Genomic DNA, 25,373 nt, shown 5'->3' with positions numbered 1-25,373 from the left:
TTGGAAGGTACAGTGATGATAGTGGTCAAATATGACTCTGAAGCATGGGTGCTCCGAAAAGCGGATGAAAATCAATTTGATGTTTTCCAGAGAAATTGCTTACAGATTGCTCTGGATACCCGGCTGACAGACCGTAATTCAAACAGTAGGTTGTAATGAAAATGTGGTTCAATCCTGCTTTCTAGAGCTAAAGTAAAAAAAAGGGTGAGATGGCTAGGCCACGTTCTGCGAATGAAGGATGACATATTGCCGAAGATTATACTTTTTGGCCAACCTTCCAGATCGAAACAGAAAGCAAATTGTCCTCGTCTGGAGTGGGAGGGTGTCATAAATATAGATTTAAAGGAAATGGGACATTTGTGGGAAATTGTAAAGAGGGAGGCTTTGAATAGATTGGGTTGGAGGAGGAGCGTGCGTAGCTACGTTGGCCTCAAGTGGCTTGTTTCTGCGGTGGGTTTTTAGCAGTAGTAGTAGTAGATATAAATGCTGGTGGTTCTGAACAAACTCAAACACCACGTCAATTTATGTGTGGCATACCGCTGATGAGTAACTTGCCAGCGTGGAGTAAAATTACAGTGATGCACCGGTACACCGACAGTCTGTTTATGTTTAAAATTCGGTTTCACTGTAATTTGTTGATTTTGGTTTGGTATGTCCGTTCGGGTTGGAGAGCTTATTCTGTTGATTGAATCTGAGGGCATCAGCTTAGCTCATCAAGCTTTAAAGGAGAAAGAGAAAAATAAAACAAGGAAGGGAAATAAATAAAATCGAAAGTAGCCAGAGATGAAGACACGAATTAAATTTCAAATGTACAAGGACCTCTCCCTTTGGGGCTAAGGACGCCTGTAAACTTGGTATGCGGTGCAATTTCAGATTGGCTTGTTTTGACTGTACTTGCTTAGACTCCAGGGGTGGTTTGACCTGTTTATTTTTAGCCTGTTGATATTTTAATTTATTTATGGTGACTGACAGAACAGTTTGTATCACTATCATCCATGACCTTTATAATTGTAATGTAAGCATTATGGCCCTAGGAGTGGAAAATTCAAATGACAGCATTAAACCACTGACATTTCGGAATAGAACAAGTATTACAAAAAAATCGTTTGAACACCTCCAAAAATATGAGCGTATTATGGGTCAATGCTAGAAAGAATTGAATCAGATGGGTCTACTATCATAGTAGCTGTGAACTAATCAGTAGCTCTTGCTACACTTTCTATCTCGGACGTGGCAGTAAATGGTTGTAAAGTAGTTTCCAACCCAAATTCAATCAGAAACAGGAAAGGTATTATATTCATCCCATCTGAGGAGGTCACCAATCAAGATGAAATTTCTAGGGAGGTCCAAGGTGATGATAAAATCCAACAATTGACAATGCCCCTCGAAAATTAAAGTTCTATGGCTACCCCTTTGGTTTGCACCTCTGACCGGGATGTTCAGTTCCCACTGAAAATCTCCGTTTGGGGTGCAAGGTATACAGTAAAGCAGTTTATCCTCAGGGCAATGAAGTGTTTCAATTACCAAGGTTTTGGCCATATGGCTTCTAATTGCTGCAGATGTAAAAGATGTCTACTATGTAATGGAAAACACACCCTTATGCCTCTAATCCAAAAAAGTGAAGGGAGAGCATGTAATTAAGTGCCAAAACTGCAATGGAAAGCATGCTGCTAATTCCAAAGAGTATCCAATGCTAACAGAGAAGAAAGCTATAGTTACTTACTCATTCACTAATAATGTCCCCATGAGGACTGTTTCTGAGCTTTGGAAAAAGAGAATTCTGACGCATACAAAACATGTCCCCATGGTGTATACAAACTCTTTCCCTCCACTTTCACCCAAACCAGCTAGTTATTACAAAAGGCACAGATTAATTACGCGATACGAGCCCTTACGATCTATTGGTTAAACGTATCATACCCCAAACAACAACAGCATAAATAAATAAAATAAAATTTAATCAAGTGACATTAGTTGAAGAAAACCTTTTGGTTTGCAACTGGAATTTGTAACCAAAAAAAGAAACTGCAGTTTGAATAGGCTTTTATATAACTTATCGGTGTCAGTTCTGTGATGTTGCGGTGGGTATGACCTTAGATTGGTCATATTGGACCCAGAGATCAAACTTGACTGTAGCAACACGCAACAAGGCCGTCATTATGACCTTAGTAGTCAAGAAATAGAATTATTCCTGTAAAATAAAATACGATTATAAGTTTCCGTCTTTAAAGTGACTTAGAATGCCACGAAACCAGCAAAATATTTCAAATTCTGAGCATTATAGAGTGTTCTTTTCTGTAAAGTGTTTCTTTCTTTACAAAGCATCCCAACAATGTCATGAACTAAACAATAATTTTGAACTACTATGATCTATGATAGTACTAAACAAGCAGCAATAGTTCTAATTTTTTTGAATTTTGCAGGCTGAAAGGTGAGGGGAAAATACGTTCAATAGTTATTGTTGTATTAAAAATCAAATAAAATCTAGCTCACATCAAAGATTCTAAGTTAAGACCATTTCTAAAAAGCTGTGAATAGTAGCTATAGCAGTAGTTAAGGTAGTGGCTAAAGTGGTAGTAATATTAATATGACAGGAAAATTCAGAATAATAGCCAGAGGCGACGCTGGGATATTGTTTATCCATTTTTTTACAATACACACTTGCATACAGTGGTTTGATTCAGTCCAAAACCACCATCATCATTCCCTGAAAATGTTATAAATATCTCTAGCACTGGCAGTAGTTGCAGTCATAGTAGCAGAAGTAGTAGTAAGAGGACTGGGAGCAGTACAGCGGTACTGGTAGTAGTAATAGTATTCCCACTGTAGTACAATGTAAACAAGTGGGGAACTAAGGTAAATTGAGAAGACAATTAGACACAACTAGTGGTAGAGGCAGTACTAATAGTATTCCCACTGTAGTAAAATGTAAAAAAAACTGGATAATAAGGTAAATTGAGAAGCCAATAAAACATTAAGTAATTAATTAAAAAAGCCTGAATAGACTGTAACAAACTGAGCTACTCATAGGCTTATGAACATGAGGTAACTTTCAGTTGGTGGGCCCCTGAGCCCAGATTCTATATATGAGTGGAGAAAGGAGTCTTCAGGTGACATTAAAACCTCTTTGAGTTTGCCCGGTGAAAAAACTATTTTTATGTAAACTTGGGACTAAGACTACACAATTTACTTACAGAAACAAATGAGCTGTTCCTTTGTCATTCATTAACTGTATAAATGAGCTTATCGAACAGTTCGTGGTAAAGAACTGTAGTGAGGAGCGACCCGGCTCAATAGTAAACGAACCCCTAAAAAACGGAATTTTGATACTAAGAGATACATGAAAAGAATCAGATTTGTATGCTGATTTTAAACATTTAAGTTTCATCAAATTTAGTCTTTGTCATCAAAAGTTAAGAGCCTGAGAAAGTTTGCCTTATTTTGGAAAATAGGAGGAAATACCCCCTAAAAGTCAAAAAATCTTAACGAAAATCACACCATCGCATTCAGCGTATCAGAGAACCCTACTGTAAAAGTTTCAAGCTCCTATCTACAAAAATTTGGAACTTCGTATTTTTTCCCATCGACCAAGTGGTCATAGAAGGTCGCAAGAGGGCTCATTCTAACGGAAATGAAAAGTTCTAGTGCCCTTTTTAAGTGACAAAAAAATTGGACAGCACTTGGCCATCTCCCACGCTCACTTTTTTCCAAAGTCAACAGATCAAAATTTTGAGATAGCAATTTTGTTCAGCATAGTCAAAAACCATAATAATTATGTCCTTGGGATGACTTACTCCCCCACAGTCCCCGGGGGAGGTGCTCCAAGTTACAAACTTTGACCGGTGTTTACTGGTCAATGTATTGGGAAGTGTCAGACGTTTTTGAGGGGGATTATTTTGTTTTTTTTAGGGGGGTAAGAGGAGGGGACTATGTGGGAGGATATTTTCTTGGAGGAATATGTCATTGGGGAAGAGAAATTCAATGAAGGGGGTGCAGGATTTTCTAGCATTATTACAAAAAAACAATGAAAAAATAAATGTGAAAAAAATTTTCAACTGAATGTAAGGAGCAGCATTAAAACTTAAAACGAACAGAGATTATTACGCATATGAAAAGTTCATCTCCTCCTAAATACCTCGCTCTTTACGCTAAAGAATTTTTAGTAATTTCAACTATTTATTTGACGGCCTTTCTGATTCAGGGGTCATTCTTAAAGATATGGGACAACATTTAAGCTTTAGTGTACAAAGTGAGGTATTAACGAGGGTTCAAACCCCTCATATACATAATAAAAATATAAGAATATAAAAGTCTGTTACGTAAGTTAATTCTTAAGTTACTTATATTTTTTACTAATAAAACCGTTCGTTAAAAATTAAATTTTTAGCTGCCTTTTCAAGTAACCAAAAAATTGGAGGGCAACTAGGCCTCCTCCCCCACCTCTTTTTTCTCAAAATCATTTGATCAAAACTGAGAGAAAGCCATTTAGCAAAAAAAAAAGAATTAATAGGCAAATTTCATTTTAATAATTTATGTGCGGAGAGCCAAAGTCAAACATGCATTAATTCAAAAACGTTCAGAAATTAAATAAAAAAAACTAGTTTTTTTTAACTGAAAGCAAGGAGCGATATTAAAACTTAAAACGAACAAAAATTACTCTGTGTATGAAAGGGGCTGTTCCCTTCTCAACGCCCCGCCCTTTACGCTAAAGTTTTTCACAGTTTAAGTAAAAAGTCAAACGAAGTAAAAAAGTCAAAGTAAAAATTAATGTCGCTCCTCACTCTCAGTTTAAAAAAAACTAGTTTTTTTATTCAATAGAGCGTAAAAAATTGCTCAAAGTATGAAAAATGCAATGCTGCTCACAGCTGAAGTTTTTTTTAAGAGCTTATCTCTTTTTCTTCCGTTTGCAAATTCGTTTTTCTAGATTACCAATAAGATATTAGAATTTTCTCTTGGAAGTCCTAGATTGACTGTTTAATTTTTTTTTCTTAGGCATTTTTAATATCGCAACTACGATCACAAAAGAGAATATTTGGGGAGCTCCACTTGTCAGAGGATAATAAGTCGATAAATTCGTCAAAAGAACTTGTGGATCTTACAGGAATAGACGGAGCTGTTAGAAAACAAGTTTATTTGTATCTTACTTTATCAAATGAAACATCAAGAGATAATAGAACAAAAAAGTCTTTAAATGAAAACCAGTGCACTGCATTCTGGAATGGTCAAATAGAGCACATCCCAATGGTTGCAGCTTTTGCAAGAATAGATCTTAAGCTACTAGCTATTAGTGGAACAGTCGAGCATTACTTCTCAACGAAGGATCTGGGTGTTACGGCTAAAAGATCCTCCATTTCTAAAATAAGAATTAGCCAGGAATAGTTTGCCCACGATAATTACAAGCTGATACAGGATCTGGTACAGCTAGAGAAATGATCGGACCAAAAGATTTTTTATTTTTATTCTTCTTTTCTTTTGAATAAAAACTAAATTCTTGCTTATTTAATTTCTCACATGATCCCCTGGTACAGGATCTGGTACAGCTAGAGAAATGATCGGACCAAAAGATTTTTTATTTTTATTCTTCTTTTCTTTTGAATAAAAACTAAATTCTTGCTTATTTAATTTCTCACACGATTTACGAGACTAACGCCTCTACCGACTGAGCCACCGAGGATTATGTATATACATATTTCTTTGTTTAAATTGGTACTCTCCATGTCAAATTGCAACTTCCCGAAAACAATTTACGAGACTAACGCCTCTACCGACTGAGCCACCGAGGATTATGTATATACATATTTCTTTGTTTAAATTGGTACTCTCCATGTCAAATTGCAACTGCCCGAAAACAATTATTATAGATGGCAATTAATTACTTGCAACTGTCTCCTGCCTTTAACAATTTTAGACCCCACAATGATTGTAATGCATGAAAGGTGCTAATATTTTCAACAGACATTGACCGGAATTTTTTATCAGTTGCCTAAGACCGAAATAATGCATTGATGATACCTAAATTCTGGGCTTTGTAAGATCATTTGGTATTTTATTCTTTTTCAATATTTATTTTTCTATCATCTTATTAAAGTCAAAAATCAAATTCAATGAGTTCGAATATCGGGGTCATAATTTGTTTCTTGTCAAAGAGAGCATTTCTTGCTGAAAGCAAGCACCATTTTTAAGGCACAGCACTTTTAACTAAAATCTACCTATCTGATATACTGAAGTGTGCATGCAACTCTGTTTTTCAAATAACTAATTCCTGCCTTTTTAGGCAGGAATTCTGTACAATCTGGACGATTCTTAGTGCAAAAACCGTTTTTATGCTCTGTTCTTATCTCAAACAACGATAGATAGGCATTAAACATGAGCTTAGCTAGAATTTAACTAGTTTGGGCTCCAATATTCATCTTATTTATTGGGAGGAGTTATAACTCGAAAACCTCTTTTATGCTCGTTTTTTTATCTCAAAATAAAGGTAGGGAGGTATTACAACAAAGAGCTTACCTAAAATTAAACTAGTTTGGGTACCAATATTCTTTATTAATATAAGGGGGTAGTCTCAAAATCTTTATTTTCAGAATATTATAGAGATAGTATTATTACTAAAGCATTATTATAGAGAGTATTTTAGAGTATTCTACTGAAATCGTATAAAAAATTCGAAGTGCAATGAAACTTTGTGGAAGAGGGTAAAAAGGTAGTTTTCAATAGTATGGGGCAAAGGAGTTGCTTCTGAACTTAAAGCCTTTTTTTTACAGTGATTCTAAATTATTAGCATCTTTAGTGATTTAATATCCATTGTATCTAGAAAACAAAAGTTAAATCCCGAAACACAAATCTTTAAATTGTTGAGAATGTGTAGGCTTAACACTGATAACAGCACTTAGGGTAGAAGATTTTGGAACCATTTCTTTGTCATAAATTTAAATATAAGCTTGTTAAAGAAAGAATTTATTTATTTGATATTAGCAAACCACTCACATCATTCTTTACGGGAGATGTTTAGATTATACGTAAAACACAATATCGAGCATATGACCCGTCATGCTAACCCTACAAGCCCTTGTTCTGTCCAAGAAATTAACCCACTCGATCACACATTTCTTCATCAACTTTGTCTAGGACCCATTGAATTTCTTTTTTGAGTTACAACGGATTACGAGGTCTATTTTTGTAAATTTGGGACTTTAGTGTTACTCCATTCGAAAACGTCACATTCTATTGCTTCGATGCTGGCTCCGACTCCTCCTCACGTGTCTTCCTCTGAGGCACCCTGCTTGAATTTCTAATTGAATAAAGACTTGTATTCTATTTGATTAGAGAGTCATAGAAGCCCCCCCCCCAAAAAAAAACATGAACAGGTTTTTAGCGGTGAGGCAAGCAAGCTGCATCTTGTTTGAACCAGATCGTACAAGGATTCAAGCTGTATCATCGGTGGAACAAAAGTAGATCCGGGATCTGGCTTTTCAAATCCAGCGTCACCTTATTTTTTTTTTCGTGAACAAATTGGGAAAAAATATTAAAGTATTATGTTCCCTTGTATCTATTGTTATAAATGTCCCTGGCAAACCCTCGAAGTATCTGTTAATCAAGATCGATATTCCACTTGTTCTTCGTGGAGATGTTTAATTTACTATTTAAATTTTTCTATTTGTACGATTCTGCTACCTTGATTGAAACAGAGACTTACAAACATTTTTAAAAATAGTTCAAAAAAGAGACTAAGAAAAAACGGTTCATTATAGGAAATCGCAATAGACGAAAGCCAAATTTTAGGAAGGTTTTGGACGTCCTCCAAATAGATGTACTACTGTGGCCTTACAATAGCGTCATAAGAATGAAATTTCCAAAATTATTAAAATTCTCTTTTCTTACATTGAATCAAAATTTTATAAAGAGGCACAATAAAAAGATAATTTAATTCCAGGAAATAACTTTCATTTCTTTATTTAATACTATATATACCGCAGATTCTTTAACGGTTGTTCCCATAATAACGCTAGTAATAAAATTAGGTCACCCATTACTTCAAAAGCTTTTTTAACTACTCAGAAAGTTAGTGTGCTTTGTTAATTCAGATATGTCTTGTTTACGACTTTAAGGATGCATCTAGACTAGAGTACTCAAATAGAGACTTCCAGTAAAATTCAAGACTTTCCGTATAGTTAAATGAGTGAAGACTAATAAAAGCAAAAAAGCGAAATAATTTTCTTGTAGATATTCGCAGTCTGTATTCAGCGCTAAACAAGAAAAGAAAGAAAATGAGGAAATATCCTGACAAAAAGAAAATACTTTTAGAACTTTACTTTTTGTTCCGACTGTGTTTTCCTTAGATATACTGTTGTTTTATATGGAAATGTGTTTTTTCGCCTTTTTTAGTGCATCTCTTATTTTGTGACGCTGCAGACGAACTATAGATATCGTTCAAAAATATCTGTCATTTTTCTCGTTTAGTTTTGTGCAGCCTTATTTATATATTACGTGTGTTTACAAACACTTTGTTACCGTGAATGTCCGAAATCTGGTTAATATCAATACTCAACGGTGAATGTACAAAATTCCATTTTCTCTTCTCGCATTTAGCTTTACGAGTCAGGATTTTCAGTCTTATGTAAGCTATGATGGTAAAAGTCAAAGTTAAGTTGGGTTAGATCAGGTTAGGTTTGGTTAAAAGGATAGATTAGGTTGAATTTGGTTTTATAAATATGAGAAATGGGTAAAAAACCTAACATATGCTAAGCCTAACCAGGCTTAACCTAATCTGTCGTCATCAAACTTGTATTAAACTGAAAAAGTTGACTGGCAACGCTGACTAAATCCAAGGAGAAAAAAGGTATTTCGGCCATTCACAGGTGAATCTCGACATTCACCACTTTGCGGATATTCACGGTTACAACTTCACAAATATTTTTGAAGCATTTTGCTGCTTGTTCTGGTTTACAAACTTACGTCTATGCCTCGCGTAATTTAATATTTTTCCTGTCAAATAGTCTAATGTTGGAATTTTTCATTTTTCTTACCCGGTTATATATTCCCGGTTTTAATACATACCAGTGTTTTTTTACGATGCATTATCTAATTTATTATATTGTGTCTAATTAAATTTATAATACCCAAAGTTTTTGTAAAAAAATACAGGGTTTTGAGTTTCCCAGCCAGAGTTACTTGGGATCTGGAGGGTTGTAGTTAGCTAATTTCAATACCAAGGGATCGTACCTTTCTAAAAAAAAGTCTGTATAGTCCCTTGATAATTATTTTACCTTAGAAAATTTAAGAAATTGAATGTCACCTCTAATGGCTCTAAGGGGCTTTTTGGAATTTGTGTCCTGAATTTTTCCTTGGACAGACCAGCCATAGACATACCGTAGGAATTGTAGGTTTTATTTTTACGACTTTTCATTTTTGGCTCTCAGGAGGGGGGGGGGGTAGATATTAGATGGACAAATATTTGTCCCCAACTAGCTTCTATCTTTACTATTGACTTTGGATTTCCTTGCAAAATAGTTTATGCAGGGATTAATCTCTTTGCTTTCCAGAGAATTTTCCTCTACTTCAATTATTTCTGGTATGGATGATTTTCTGGTATGAGCACACCGATTTTTCGATACAGGGTGTCCAAACGTGCCCGACCAATATTCCCTCATTTGCGAAGTCCGCCACCGGCTTCGCAGGCAGAAGCGACAAAATGGAGGAATTTTGTTCGATGTGTTGAAACTGTTGTGTACAGAAATGAAAGGGGATCTCAGCAAACGACTTGAAGCTTTGCATCAAAGTTTGTATCAGTGGAATGGTACCAATTTTTTTAAACGTTTACCAACGAAATGTTGAAACTAAAATTGAAATTCACACTACTTGAGTTAACCAAGGAAACGGAATGCAACTGGAAAATTATTTCAGAAGTTCTCACCTGAATACCAACCAGTCTCAAAATGTAGTTATATTTTTGTATATGGGTCGAATATATTTGTCCATAAAATTGGGTAAACTCCTATATATACCACTCAGGATTTTTATGCTTATTTTGACGCATGCCATCCAATCATATTTCCAGAATCAGTTGTTTATAAATTAAAATTTTTACCGAACAACTCTTACTTAATGCTAAAAGAATTTCTATGGAAATAATTTTTTTCTGCTGAAAGAATTTCAAATTTCATTTTTGTGATCGGTAGACATATCAAGAGTAAACCGTTTGAATTGAATATCGGAGAGTCTCAAGATTTAAAAAAATACAAATCTACCCCAGCTTGAAACTGAGAATTTAAATTGCGTATTTATTCCAACCAAATAGAAAAATAACAAATCATATTTTTGTTTTTGTAATGAGCATTTTGACTCATATACTTAGTTTGAAGCACGTACCTGTATACATCTTTACTGAAGTTCATATTTTCTCTAATGATTTCGGTCTTTATTCAGATATTTTAGGCTGAACAGAAGCGGAAATTTTTACGAAGAGCTCTAATCTGACAGGACTAGCCATTATAAACGTACACCAAAATATAGAGGTAGACATCGACCTTGTAATAAATAGATATGGCAGGATTAGAAATAAAGAAATATACTTTTTCTTATAAAATTGTAAATTATGTAATTTGAGCAAAATATATCAAACTTTAAAAAGTTGAAAGATACGCTACGTCGTTATGAAAATTGAATTTTGATTAATAGATTTTTTAGATTTTGTTAAGTTTGACACTGTTTATTATAACTATTTATATTTATTTTTTTTGACAATACAAAGATTAACTCACTCGGTATAGCAGTCAGAAGTGCAAAGGCGAAGGGTTATGCAGAAAATATTAAATATAAAATTTATATATATATATGGTAGATGACTTTTTATTTTTTATGGTGGGGTGGTTTTTATAACTTACTATTTTTGTATCAATATTTTTACATCATTTGAATTTCAACAGATTCTTTAAAACTCTTACCCTCACCAGATTTTAGATTAAATTTACGACCATTTCCACTACCTACTTAAGGTGCATAATTTTCAAGTTTCCCTTTAAATTGCTGGTCTTTGTTTGTTAGTTTATTGAAGCAACCGATTATGCAACCGCCACCAAGAAATATCCTGGATCAACCTCTGGTTGTAGCGGGCATTTTCGGGCTCAAAAACCTTTTCCTAGTTATTTCATCTACTATGGCTTGCCTCCTCGTAGTATGTTGTCATTTGTAGGAACGAGGATATAGTGAGCTAGAAGCAACAGGCTTGAGATCGTTGAGCTAGAAGTAACGGGCTGAGGACAACTGCGACAGGGTGTAAGATCCAAATCTATGGACAACAGTCTCTGTAAAGGGCTGCCTCGACCCTTTCGGGGTACCTGCAAGACTGGAGAACTTGCGGTCATCTTTTCCCACTTGAGGAGTGGTGCCCCTTGAGAAAATTATAGCCTACTAAACATCACAGCATTCGCACGGGATTCTGACTATTGGATATTTCTTCTGGGCTTGGCTTGTTTTGATGGGTGTTTTCGGGCTGAGAAACTTCGTCCCAGCTAATTTATCTACTATGGGTTAACTCCCCGTAGCAGCATAATATTTGTAGGTTTCAATATATAATGAGTCGGAGGTAATAGGCTTGGGACTGTCTGTGCAGGATTTGGTCTCTTGTTGATAGAAAAGCATCGCCAGCTGAAATCAATATTATGACCAGGATGAGCTTAAGATTACACAAAGCCTCTTTAGTTTGTTTTTCTAGTGATTTTGTTGATTGTTAATTATATGAATATGTTTTGTTTCTTTGCTATTGTGTTTTTATTTTAATATTCAGGTTTTTAGCTTTCTATGATTCAGTTTTCTCAGTCAAAAGTCGTTTAATAACTGATTAATTTACTTACATGATTTACAAGACAACTGTTGCATCATTATGTGCCCAGGACCATGAGACATATCAAGTTCACAATGATACTCGTCACAATGACTTGCGATATCTGATCTAACGGCAACAGGAGTTTCATAGGTGTCACTGCTCCTGTCTTAGATGGTAATTAAATAAAAAAAACAAGTTTTTTTAACTAAAAGTAAGGAGCGACATTAAAACTTAAAACGACCAGAAATTACTTCGTATATGAAAGAGGCTGCTTCCTCATCAACGCCCCGCTCTTTACGCTAAAGTTTGACTCTTTCTCTCAATTCTTCTTTTTAAAACAGTAAAAAACTTTAGCGTAAAGAGCGGGGCGTTGATGAGGAAGCAGCCTCTTTCATATACGAAGTAATTTCTGGTCGTTTTAAGTTTTAATGTCGCTCCTTACTTTTAGTTAAAAAAACTTGTTTTTTTATTTAATTTCTGGACGTTTTTGAATCAATGCATGTTTTGATTTTGGCTCTCCGCAGAGGAATAATTAAAACAAAATTTGCATTTTTTTTTGGCTAAATGGCTTTCTCATAATTTTGATCGAATGATTTTGAGAAAAAAAGAGTGGGGGAGGAAGCCTAGTTGCCCTCCAATTTTTTGGTTAATTAAAAAGGCAACTAGAATTTTTAATTTTTTACGAATATTTTTATTAGTAAAAGATCTACGTAACTTATAAATTAGCTTACGTAAAGAACTTTTGTATTCTCATATTTTTATAACATATATGAGGGGGTTCGCCCCCTTGTCAGATCCTCGCTCTTTACACTAAAGCTTAAATTTTGTCCCAATTCATTAAGAATGACCCCAGAATCACAAAAGCCGTAGAATAAATAGTTGAAATTACTAAAAATACTTTAGAGTAAAGAGCGGGGTATTAGGAGGTGGTGAGCCCCTCAAATGGGTAATAATTTCTGTTTGTTTTAAGTTTAAATGCTGCTCCTTACTTCCAGCTGAAAGAACTTTTTCATATTTATTTTTTCATTGTTTTTTTTTAAATAATGCTAGTAAATCCTGCGCTCCCTTCATGGAGATTTTCTTCCCCCATGACAAACTATCGATGGAAAGTTCCCCCAGAATATCCACCTCTTCTCAACCCCTCCCCCAACCAAAAAAATCCTCCTGAAAACGCCTGTACACTTCCCAATAACCATTACTATATGTAAGCACTGGTCAAAGTTTGTAACTTGTTGCCCCTCCCACGGGGACTGTGGGGGAGTAAGTCGTCCCCAAAGACATAGTTATAAGGTTTTTCGACTACGCTGAATAACATGGCTATCTCAGAATTTTGATCCGTTGACTTTGGTAAAATAATTAGCGTGGGAGGGGGCCTAGGTGCCCTCCAATTTTTTTGGTCACTTAAAAAGGGAACTAGAACTTTTCATTTCCGTTAGAATGAGCCCTCTTGCAACATTCTAGGACAACTGGGTCGATATGATCACCCCTGGAAAAAAAAACAAAAAAAAAAACAAAAAATAAACACGCATCTGTGATCTGCCTTCTGGCAAAAAATACAAAATTCCACATTTTTGTAGATAGGAGCTTGAAAATTCTACAGTAGGGTTCTCTAATACGCTGAATCTGATGGTGTGATTTCCGTCAAGATTCTATGAATTCTAGGGGGCGTTTCCCCCTATTTTCTAAAATAACGCAAATTTTCTCAGGCTCGTAACTTTTGATGGGTAAGACTAAACTTGATGAAACTTATATATTTAAAATCAGCATTAAAATGCGATTCTTTTGATGTAGGTATTGGTGTCAAAATTCCATTTTTTAGATTTTTGGTTACTATTGAGCCGGGTCGCTCCTTACTACATTTCGTTACCACGAACTGTTTGAAAATCATCTTTTGCCGATTATTCTGGCTGTTAGAAGATTTACAGGTTCAGATACGTTTGTCAGAATAACTGAAATGATCTTCCAAATTTTTAGAGAGCATGGTTTGGACACCAATTTGGAAAAAGTGGGAGCTATTGTGACGGACTTTGCATCAAACTTTGTGAAAGCATTCAAACAGAATACAAAGCTTGCCATTGAGCCGCATATTGAAGAAAGTGAATCAGATGCTGACACTGATATTCAGGACGGAGAGCTGGATGACACTGAGACAACTGATTTGCACAAAATCTTTGGTTTGGACGTGTTGGTTTATTGTCACCATCAGTAACAAAAATAAATCTGCTACCACAATTTTTTCCCTTATATGTGAAGATAGGGGCAGTGTGAATCACGTGCGTGTTTTTTTTTAGGGTGATCGCATCGACCCAGTGGTCCTAGAATGTTGTAAGAGGGAACATTCTAACGGATTAAATTAAAAGTTCTAGTGCCCTTTTTAAGTGAACAAAAGTATTGGAGGGCATCTAGACCCACTCCCACGCTCATGTTTTTCCCAAAGTCAACAAGTCAAAACTCTGAGATAGCCATTTTGTTCAGCATAGTCAAAAAGCTTAATAACTAAGTCTTTGGGGACCACTTACTCCCTCGCAGTCCCCAGAGGAGGGGTTACACGTTACAAACCTTTACCAGTGTTAACATATAGTAATGGTTATTGGGAAGGGTACAGGCGTTTTCAGGGGAATTTTTTTCTTGGATAGGGAGGGGGTTGAGGGAAAGGGGTTATATGGGAGGGTCTTTCCATGGAAGAATTTGTAATGGGAGGAGAGAATTTCCATGACTGGGGAGCAGGATTTTCTACTATTATTTAATACAAAATACAATGAAAAGATAAATATGAAAGTCTTTTTCAACTAAAGGTAAGGAGCAGCATTAAAACAAAACGAACGGAAATTATTACGCATATGAGGGGTTCATCTCCTCCTAGATACCTACTCTTTGTGCTAAAGTACTTTTAGTAATTTCAACTATTTCTTCTACGGCCTTTGTGATTCAGAGGTCATTCTCAAAGAATTGGGACAACATTTAAGCTTTAGTGTAAAGAGTAAGGTATTACAGAGGGTCAAACCCCCTCATCTATGTAATAAAAATATACGAATATAGAAGTTCGTTATGAACGTTAATTCAGATGTTACGTATATTTTTTGTTAATAAAAACGTTCGTAAGAAATTTAAAGTTCTAGTTACCTTTTGAAGAAACCAAAAGATTGAAGGGCAACTAAGCCTCCTCCCCCACTCCTTTTTCTCAAAATCGTCCGATCAAAACTAAGAAAAAGCCGTTTAGCCAAAAAAAAAATATGCATTAATTCAAAAACGTTCAGAAATTAAACAAAAAAAACAAGTTTTTTTTAACTGAAAGTAAGGAGCGACAATAAACTAAAGCGAACAGAAATTACTCCGTATATGAAAGGGGCTGTGTCCTTAAACGTTTCATAAAATATTTGGAAGTCTCTCACATAACTAACGGATATGAAGAAAATATTGTCACGGGTGTTTTTCAGAATTTGGAAGTAAGAAATACAATTTTCTTAAAATGTATCTCTATATTTTCAAAGAGACTATAAAAGAGACTAAGAAACTAAGGGACTCTGAAAGAGGTGATGTCGCAAATCTCTAGTTAAGCATTTTCTACAATATTTGTTCTAATTGGACCGTATTTCAAACAGCAGGCAGTACGGAGAGTGTGGTTCAATCCCCTTTCTAGGACAATGATGAAAAAAAGCTTGACCTGGGTAGGGCACGTTCTGCGAATGTCGAATGACAGCTTGCCGAAGATTGTCCACGGTTTGGGTGGGAGGGTGTCTTAAAAAGATTTTAGGGAATGGGAATGTTCTCAGAGTGTATAGAGGGAGGTTTTTAATTGATTAGGATGGAGGAGGATTATGCGTAGCTATGTTAGCCTCAGCTGCCAATGAGCTGCGGTGAGTTATTAGTAGTAGTAATTTATTATAATGGTGGCCTTATTATACATCCCATCCTTTCTACTGCGGAAGGTGCCATTTGGCACTTCATGATAGACCGAATAAGTAAAACTTTGAAGAGGCAGCATCCTCGGGATAATCCTGAGTGATTTGGATACACGATGAATGTATGGTATGAAGAGATGCGTTGCCATAACCACCAAGGAGCGTCAACTGAAATGGTTGGGCCATGTCTTACGGATGCCAACAGAGTACCGGCCTCGTTGAACCCTTCTAGCTGGGTTCCTCAGCTCATGGAAGAGACGCCTAAGAGGACAGAGAAAACTGGTAAAACTTGGTTAGATCAGATCTTGAACCTATTGGGATGTTCAGAATTCTTGGTCATAAATGGACAACCCAATGGCTTCCACTTGCGAAGAAACTGGCAGCAGACCACACTACATGGTCCAGACTGGTGTCAAAGATTCTTGATGACGGTTTCCCCCCCCCCCCCCCATAAGTAAGAAAGTAGAGCCATTAAACAGTCATTATATATCCAGTCATTTATATATCCAGTCATTTATATAATAAGTCATCTTCATTATTTTAATTTATTTATTTTAATTTCTCTATCTTGTACTCGATCCCTGTGAACTATCCCTTGCTCTAAGAACAACAAGTAGTTTGCAAGAATACAAAGGAACAATATTTTTATTGATTCAAATTAAAAAAAAAAAAAAAAATATTGGAAAAAAAAATGGTCTTGAATTAGGAAGGGGTATCTTGGCAGGAGCAGATGCCACATAATTGCACAGCTTCAATGAGCAGTAAATTCGTTAGGTGAAGGAGGAGCAAAAAGGAAAATTTATTAAAAACAATTTTGAGGGCTCTATGTTTTTTAAAATAAAATATGAAAAGGGGAGAGGAAGAAAGATATACGTAAATTTTACTGAGATTCTATTAAGCTTGACGTTTAGAGCCCTTGATTTTTATTTATTTAAACTTTAAATTTACAAGAAACCCGTTCTGTTGCACTGTCTTTTTCTGTCAAATACAGAACTATGACACAAAAAGACGAATGCAACAGATAATAACAGGATTATACAGTGTTCGAAATTTACTGCCCAGCTTTCCTATTCTTCATTTTACCTAGAAAAGAAAAGGAAAGTTAATCATTTGCAGGCAATAGACACTATAATTTAAATAACAAAACAAATAATAAAAAACAAAAAACTAAAACAAAGAATATTATCCCACTCCCAACAGCACTCCTTTAAAAGTTTCAAGGATATTTCAAGCTAATATAGAGCGACACTGCCTATGATATTGCTTAGTTGCCTTTTGAAAAAGGCAACTTTTTCTTGTTTCTCTCTAAAACAAACTCTGCTTCCCTTTATTTTTTATTCCCAACTATCTTTTTTTGTTAATCGCTTTTAACACTCTTTTAACTATACTATATTATTCAAATTTTCAAATTATAGTATTCAATATCTTCAAAATCTAATTATTTTGGAGTTTAATCTTACTCTTTACTTTTATAATAGCATTTTTGGTGTTGTATTCCAAAACATTTTTGGTGTTGTATTCCAGTAGAAATCCTAGATTGAATTTTTCCCGCTTGAATTTATCTACCTAGTTCTAGTAATTCTGCCCTAGGATGGACGGATGGATGATGGACTATCTATCAACAAGTGAAAATAACACCATTTTTATACAATCCTGAAAAAGGCTTATGCCAGCTTTGCCTCTCATTGAAACTATCTGCCTTGAATTTTTCTACAATTAACCATGGCTTGATGGCAACTTCAGTTTAATTAACTCAGAAGTTAGCTTCTGTCAGGGATTAACTCTTGTGAACATTATTTATCGTAACGCATTGTCTCGGAATAACAAAAAGATCATGTACGTACTTTTGGTTTTGGAACGATTTTCAACCTTTAGTTTTTACGGTGACATTCGGTACTAAAAGACCCGTTAAACCAGAAATGTATAAATTACCTCGTATAACCATTTTACAAGGATTTCGAACTTGGCACTTTGATCTTTTTGTCGTAGACTGACATCTACCGATTGTATGCAAAATGAATCATCCCTTCTTGTTACAACTTCCCAGTTCACCAAATCTCTGGAATGAAACGCAAAACGTAAATAAAGCTCATAAAAATAATGTTTGTATCACATCTAAGCGTGTTATATCTAAAAGTTCACATCTCTAAATATAATGTCTTATCTGAAATTTTCCTACTTCTGAGATAATTGTCAAAAGCGTTTAAAGAGCTATTCTCATAAGGAGGATCAGCAGGACAATGAGGGTTCAGTCACACTTAGATCCTCCCGTTCTAGGAAAAGTTATTTAAAATACCAAGAACATCACAATGAAAACATTTTTTTGCCCACAGGCTCCATCTTTGGTATATCCTTACCTGCAAACCGAATTTTCTACGTTTCTTCTTTTGGTTGCTACAAAATTATGATTGATACAAAATTCAAAGAGGGGCAGCACTGTAGTAAGATGTGAAAGGGTTTTTGCCTCAATATTAGGCACAAAAAAAGACGACGACCTAGGAACGTTTTTAGGAACTCTCTTGCTAACTTTAAAAGTTGAAGGTATTTTTCTAACCACAAGACTTTGCTATAAGAAATAGAAAAATAAAAATGGTGAGAAATATATAAATAAATAATACATAAAAATTAATTTAATAATACATAAATATTATAAGAAATGCATAAAAACATGAATATGATTGTTACAAACCTTTGGTTGTTATAAAATTATGGTTGCTACACAAGTCAGCGTTGCAAAGCTGAACCGTGAAGAAAAAAATAAGTGGAAACTAATTGGGTAGAATTGATAACGCTTTTCGTTCGTAAAATTCAAAGATATTGCAGAAATCTGCAAATAATCATTTAAGGAAGACATGTTAAAAAAAAGAATTACAATCAAAAGAAGTTCGCCATCGCACATTATTTCCTGTTTATGCCATACAGAATAATCTAATTGGTTATCATATATCAAGGGGTGGAACCAAACCGGGTAATTAATACAACTATGTGATGTTTTAGGAAGGGGTTTTTATCATTTTTGAATGAGTCAAGCCTGGGAGTTTTTTTTACGGTATATAAAGTAAAAAACAGAATTTCATATTTGTACTTTACATGATACAAATTAAGTGATAAAATAATTGTTTTGGAATCAGAAGCAAACAAGAATTGAATTAAGGTGAAACAATAAAGGGATATCAAAAGAGGGGGACAAACAGTAGGATAACAGGAAAAGATGCTCTTGTAAGTAAGTCAATTAACTAATAATAACTTGTGCTTCGATCAAATCTTCATTCTATGTGTTTGGAGAATTTTAGTAATAAAAATGCTAATGCATAGATTAAATATTTAACTATTCAACAATATATACACTTGTGGCTAAGGAAGTCTTAGCAGTTTGAGTGACAAAGGCGTACCAATGGGAAACCAGCCACGATTCCAGCTAAATGTTAAAATATTTGGCTAACGCCATCCAATGCACCAGCACAGAGCTCACCCTTTCCTTTAATTTCCATACAATTTTTTCTCCAGAAGGCTAAGGATTGATAAAGAAGCTTTCTGACTGCCTGGCCGTATTTGAATATTAAAGTTCAAATCAGGTGAACCTCTGTGCTGACTCTAGCTAGTTCTTGAGTATACCTAAATGTTAATGTAAATGGACTTATAAATAAAATATTGAATTTAGTTACACAGTGAATTTTCAAAGGCTTGATTTTAGAAATTTAAAGTGATGCAGAAAACTTTTCACAAAAAGATCGACAATATATCATCTTCCCTCTCCAGTGATATAATGAAAAAAAGGAGTAGTGAATGCCCATTAGTTTTATGGCTGATGAAATTCGGTTTCTAATGCCCTATCAGTACGCTAAAAATTGAAAAGAAAAAGTTCATTTCGTCTTAATAGCAAGCGCTCAAAATGACGAAATAATTTCAAGCGCAGTAAAATGTCAGGCACCCTTATAAGTACTTTAGGGGTTAAATTTGTTGTTATCTGTCATTTTAGGCTGAAGGTAATAAAAAAACTAATATATTTGAATTCTGAAGCACATCCTATACATCCACCAATACGATATCGCTAAAAGTCGATATCTGTGGCATCGTGACAAGTATAAGACAACAATGTATTTAATCGACAGTTATCACTAAATTATATGTAAAGCACAATCAAATAAGAATTGCTTGAATTTGCAGTTAATGCTGAAGGCGAAAGTACACATGGATATATAAATGTTCTCAAGATTCTTTTGCTTTAACTTGCAATAAGGGATGTACGTAGTGGAAAGGACCCCCCCCCCCAAAAAAAAAAATCAAACCTTTTCCAAAGCCCTCGGTATTTCTAATTCGAATTTTCAAATAAGGATTTGTCTTTAAATGCCCCCCCCCCGAGAAAATCCCTGTCTAGATGCCTGGATGTGAGTTTAATTAAATATCAAAGAAAGTATTGTCTGAGAAGCAATTTCTTACTCTAGGCGAGTCACTAGGAAACAAAACAGGTGCCAGGTTTGAAGCGTGTTTCGAATCGGATTCAACAAAAATTATTTTCTAGTTCAATGAAAAATCAAAGCGTTTCCATCTTACGGGCCAACGGGTTCCAAGTGTATTGGATAGGGGTTGTTCAATTTTAGAAAGCGCCAGAATAACATGATTGAACATGGGTTCTGAAAGGCCTAAACACCGGGGCTCAAAACAATAATCTGTAAAACCTGTGTCCACACCGTGTTGGATACGGGGTGGCCTGAAAACGGGGCTTTAAAAATGCTTTATACCTGAACGTCACTGGTTATATTCGCCCGATCAATTTTAGATTTTAGAGCATATTATCCCTGAGCATAGTAACCGAGAGCGAATGAAGCACCGTACCAAGTATTGCCTTCAAAAACTAATTTACTTTATACATTAAAACAGATGGAAAGGGCGGAGTCTAGTATTTTTGTTCTGGGGAGTGGGGAAGCGGAGGGTAGTAAAAGAACTGTTGCTTGAGGGTTCATACTTTTATGCTCAATTTATGTTTATAGGTCTAGTAAAATTCAATTAACCACATTTGAAATTGATTTAACGTGAAAAATTAACCAAAAACTTAAAAGGAAGAAAATAAAATTTCAATTCGTGGCTGTGAAATATAAACATTTCAATGGGAGGATTTAAAATTGTTTCTCCTAAATAAGTATACAGCAATTGTAAAAATTCAACATTTGACTCATAGTATTCTAAATTCAGCGAACAACGCTTCGTGGATCAGAGCCACCATCTTTTAATTTCCATTGATTTATCTACATAATAATAATTTGATGCTAGATGGCACGGTTGTAAGTTCTAAATTGAAAAAGTAAAATAAAATCATTCTCTAAAAATGAAAACAAACTTATAGGAATTATTTAAAAAGAAACCCCTGGAACCCCTTGAGAATGACATCACAGGAAAACTGACACAATGAAATTGAAAATGCAAACCTTAAAATGACATCACAGCAGTTTTTAGCACTTTCAAAAAAGGTTCCTATTCTAATTAAACTGCCTCGGTGTTTCAATAGCCGTTCTTGAAACATTGGTACAAAGAGTCAACTTTAGCGCAAAGAGCAAGGTATTGGAGAGGGGGATAACCCCTTCATGTATTGAATAATTTCTGCTCGTTTTGAGTTTAATGTTGTAATGAAAAATACCCCCCTCCTCATGGGAATCCTCTTCGTGGAAATTCCTTCCCATATAAAATACATCCCACCCCATCAAATTCCTTCCAGACAGTTCCATCTTAGCGGAAAATCCCGTAAAATTTCTTCTAGACGATTCAGCCTGAAAAATTCTCCATAGCACACTTTAATTTGAAGAAGACTTTAATGTCTAGTCTTTTTGTCGATCGCTCCAGAAATCCATCCTTCCGTAAAAATTTTTCCCGGAAATTCAAAAAGCTGAAAGTACCTCCAGGTTCATTCCCCCAGAACAACTCCACACGCAAAATTAATTAACAAAGAGAAAGTAAGACAACTGAAAAGACATTTCGTATTGGACTTCTGCTAAACCCTCCTGGTGTAAAATTTCCCCTGAAAAGTTCATCCCCCAGAAATTTCCCTCCCCCGAAAAACTCTCCCTAAGGAAATCTACACCAAGTATAGAATATCTCCCCCCACCCCGTATAGTGTATGCATACTTCCCTATAACAAATACTATACGCAAGCAATGGCAAATTTCATAACATTTAGGCCTTTCCCCACGGACAGTGGTCGTTTTACGCCTAAGACATAATTATTTGATCTTTCAACTATGCTGGACAAAATGACTATGCCAGAATTTTAATCAGATAAGTTTGGGGAAAAAGAGAGGGGAAATGGCGCTGGCTATCCTCCAATCTTCTCGGTGACTTATAAAGGGCACTAGAGCTTTCAATTTCTGTTCGTATGCACACTTTCCCGATCTTCTAGGATCAGTATTTCGATACTATCACCCCTGGAAAAAACCACATCTGATGGTCTGGGTTTCATTAAGATTCCTCTACTCTTATGGGATATTTTCCCTTATTTCAAAAATCAGGCAAATTGTCTCAAGCTCGTAGCTTTTGATGGCCAACATTACATTTAATGAATCTTATACATTTAGAATCAGCATAATAAGCTGATTCTTTTTGATGCATGTTGACATTAAAATTCCGTTTATTAGAGTTTCGGTTAAATTTGAGATGAGTTTGAGATGAGATCCTTACTTACCGTTCACTACAACGAACTGTTTGATTTATACCACCTCCTCAGTTTATCCCTTTTCGTGCTTTACTTACGAGCTTAGTTCCTCTTTACAATTTTAATAGTTTTTAATTTTTTCACATGTTAACTTCTGTGATATATGTTTTTCTGTAAACAATCATTTATATTTCTTTTTTATTGAGTTAGTTTTTAAGGTTAACCTTGAACAACGAATCCGGTCCATCTCGGATAGTGATAGCAATCTTTTGGAAATAATTCTCTTATGTTCCAAGTGCAAAAGACACATGTAAAAGAGAGAAAAAATAAAAATAATTCAGGTTTAAAGAGCAAAATAGGAAAATAGGAACTGAAAAACCAAGAAGAAATAAAAGGACTTTTATTTTTGAAACAACAATAGGACATATTTTACTTTTTTAGGATTTTCATATATTCAGATATTTGTAAATTTCTTTTACAAATATATGTAAAAGTAAATATATTTTACATATATGTTATATGTTATACAAATATATTTTCATATTCATTTAAAATTGATTTCCAATTTTTTGTTTTTTTTAATGCTTTAAGTGTCATAATGTGCGCCAGAGGATGTCATTGGGCGGGCACATTGTGCCACGCTGGTCTCAACTGCTAGGAGTCATGAGAAGATATGCTATTGGGGATTTTTTATTAAGTTATAATGATCGATTATAGTGTAAACTGATATTTTTGCAGGAAAATGCCAGAAAAACGCTGTAGGCTGATAATTCCCGCCATAGGGTGCCATGTGCCAGGCATTGAGTGTCAAAGGAATGACACGAGTCCGCAATAGGGTGCCACGGTGGCGTGAATTGACATAGTGAATCACGAGGGGTGGCTTGAGAAAACACGAATCGATGGATTTAAAGCGTGATTTTTATCATGAAAATATCTGAAAAATGCCTTAGGAATGATGAGGGTAGGTGTCTCTACTACATATTAATTATTAGTGTCTTAGTGTTATATAGTGTCTCTACTGCTTACTAGCGAGAAACCGTAATGTGAAGTTGTTATTTTTTCTTATTATTATTATTGTCAGTAATAAGGCATTCCCTGCATAAGACGTAAGGCTCATTCAAAATGGGACATTGTTAATAACAAGATTTAAATTAAAACAATGTAGCACAGAGGTGCGTCAGATAGAGCAGTAGAAACGAGGCATTTTTATTAAAACCTCTCAGAGATATTTCTTAATACGGCTTAAATTTACCTCTAATAACAACCCACCCCTCTACCCCACTTTTCTTTAATTCACGCTTTTTTGCTTATATTTTATCCAATATCAGCTTATTTCACGTTTTGTATTTCCGTTTGTTGAGATTCAGTTGTTTTTTAAGTTATTTCTTGATTTTTTTTTTAACTTGTATGTAAAAAAAACTGTCTGGTGTCTTTTAGATTTCTTGTTCCGGGATGAATCTTTCCATATATGAGCAATGAAATATCTAAAGCCGATGCTATGTAACATCTCACTCATTCAATACCTAACTTAAACTGTCTATGTCATCTTAGACCACTGATATAATGTAGCACGCAGTGTGTCCAATAGACTAAAAATCAATAGCTTAGCTGGATAGTTACACGACTCGGAGACGATGGTTAGGAGACACGCAATCAATTTTATCGTTCTAAAAAGCGTGAAGGGAATTCCCTGAGTGTAGGAAACACCTTGTCACGTTGAAGGTATTCCCCGAATCCAAATAATATGAACAGTTTGCTGGTTCGGCTATCTGGCTGTCTAGCGCACAGTTCCATTGGAAGAAATCTCTATCGAATCCTAAAGCGGACAAAAATATTTGGATTATAGAAGCTCCCTGAGGAGAAAATCCTGAAGAAAATGAAATCTGCAAGAAAAAACCTCTTAAGGACAAATGAAAAAAAAAGAAATTCTGAAGAAAAAAATCTCTTAAAGCATTATGTAACATCCCACGTGTGCACCGTCATTATGTAAAATCCATGTGTGCGCCACCATTATGTTATAAGTAATACGCCATTACGTATCACTTACGTGTGTTTCGTCATTAAGTAACACGCACAAGTGCGCCCTCCCCACTTACAACCGGGGTTCATACATAATAAACCATACATAATAAATCTACCAAGTCACGCAAAATAATATCATCCTCCTCATAGATACACACTCCCAGTTATGCAGGCATACCCGCTTGACTAGCGGACCTCGAGATCTAACACGCCACGCGAGATTAACAAACAGGTGGGTTATACCGTTATATGTTCATTATAGTATTGCGTAGGACCCAGGTGTTCGTAATAACATCCAGAGTGACTAGTAGCTCCTGTAATATATCCCCTATCTGACCATTTAAAACCATAGGGTCACCACTACCTTCAAAGAGTGGTGAATTAGCAGTTTTAATTGGATTAAGGAATTTAACGTAATTACACACAAGAAAAAGCCTTCGGCTTTTTTTTAGTAGAACTAGTAAAGAACGGACTACCCTGGTTGTTACCCTGGGCACATTTTAAAGCATTTAACTATAACATCATTTAGGGTTATTACCTACGATCATGACATTATTCATCATCTTATATCCAAAGATGCGGCTTTCTTAAAAAAAATTATTTTAAACACTGTGTTTAAATAATTATAAAAGCGATTAGATGTAACAATTTGTTTTTAAGGGAGCCCTGAAACAGCTGTACATGATGTTCTAGTGCCCCACTAGCACCAGAGGGAAAAAACGGAAAAAAGAGAAACATACGTGCTTCCCATGCAAAAAAGGGACTTTTTCTTTGTTGTTCGAACCAAGGGAATGTAAGTTTCATTTATAGGGTTCCCGACCTTGTCAACTCCATTGGTGCAATTTTAATTTCAAAACTAAATTGGATTGAAAATAATTCATTTCGAGTTAAAACTGGCCGAGGTTCGGTCCTTTACTCCCGTTGCAATCATAATAGCCACATTTAGGTTAGGGTAAAACCTTAAAGGCTCTTGTAAGTAGGTCTA

At 35.2% G+C, this 25,373-nt stretch overlaps 1 long non-coding RNA gene across 1 annotated transcript; it reads right to left on the bottom strand.

The window, feature by feature from the left end:
• Positions 1-16,350: 16,350 nt before the first annotated feature.
• On the bottom strand, positions 16,351-17,782 carry LOC136026455 (uncharacterized). Its single transcript, XR_010617291.1, has 2 exons — positions 17,656-17,782; positions 16,351-16,806 (listed from the first exon to the last, which is right to left on the bottom strand). It is a non-coding gene; the product is annotated as an uncharacterized LOC136026455 (long non-coding RNA).
• Between the last annotated feature and the right edge of the window lie 7,591 nt (positions 17,783-25,373).

Source organism: Artemia franciscana, chromosome 4 (assembly GCF_032884065.1).
Source record: "Artemia franciscana chromosome 4, ASM3288406v1, whole genome shotgun sequence".
Taxonomy (NCBI): Eukaryota; Metazoa; Arthropoda; class Branchiopoda; order Anostraca; family Artemiidae; genus Artemia; species Artemia franciscana.
The sequence above is the reverse complement of the archived record's forward strand: the minus strand, read 5'-3'. Positions and strand labels throughout refer to the sequence as shown.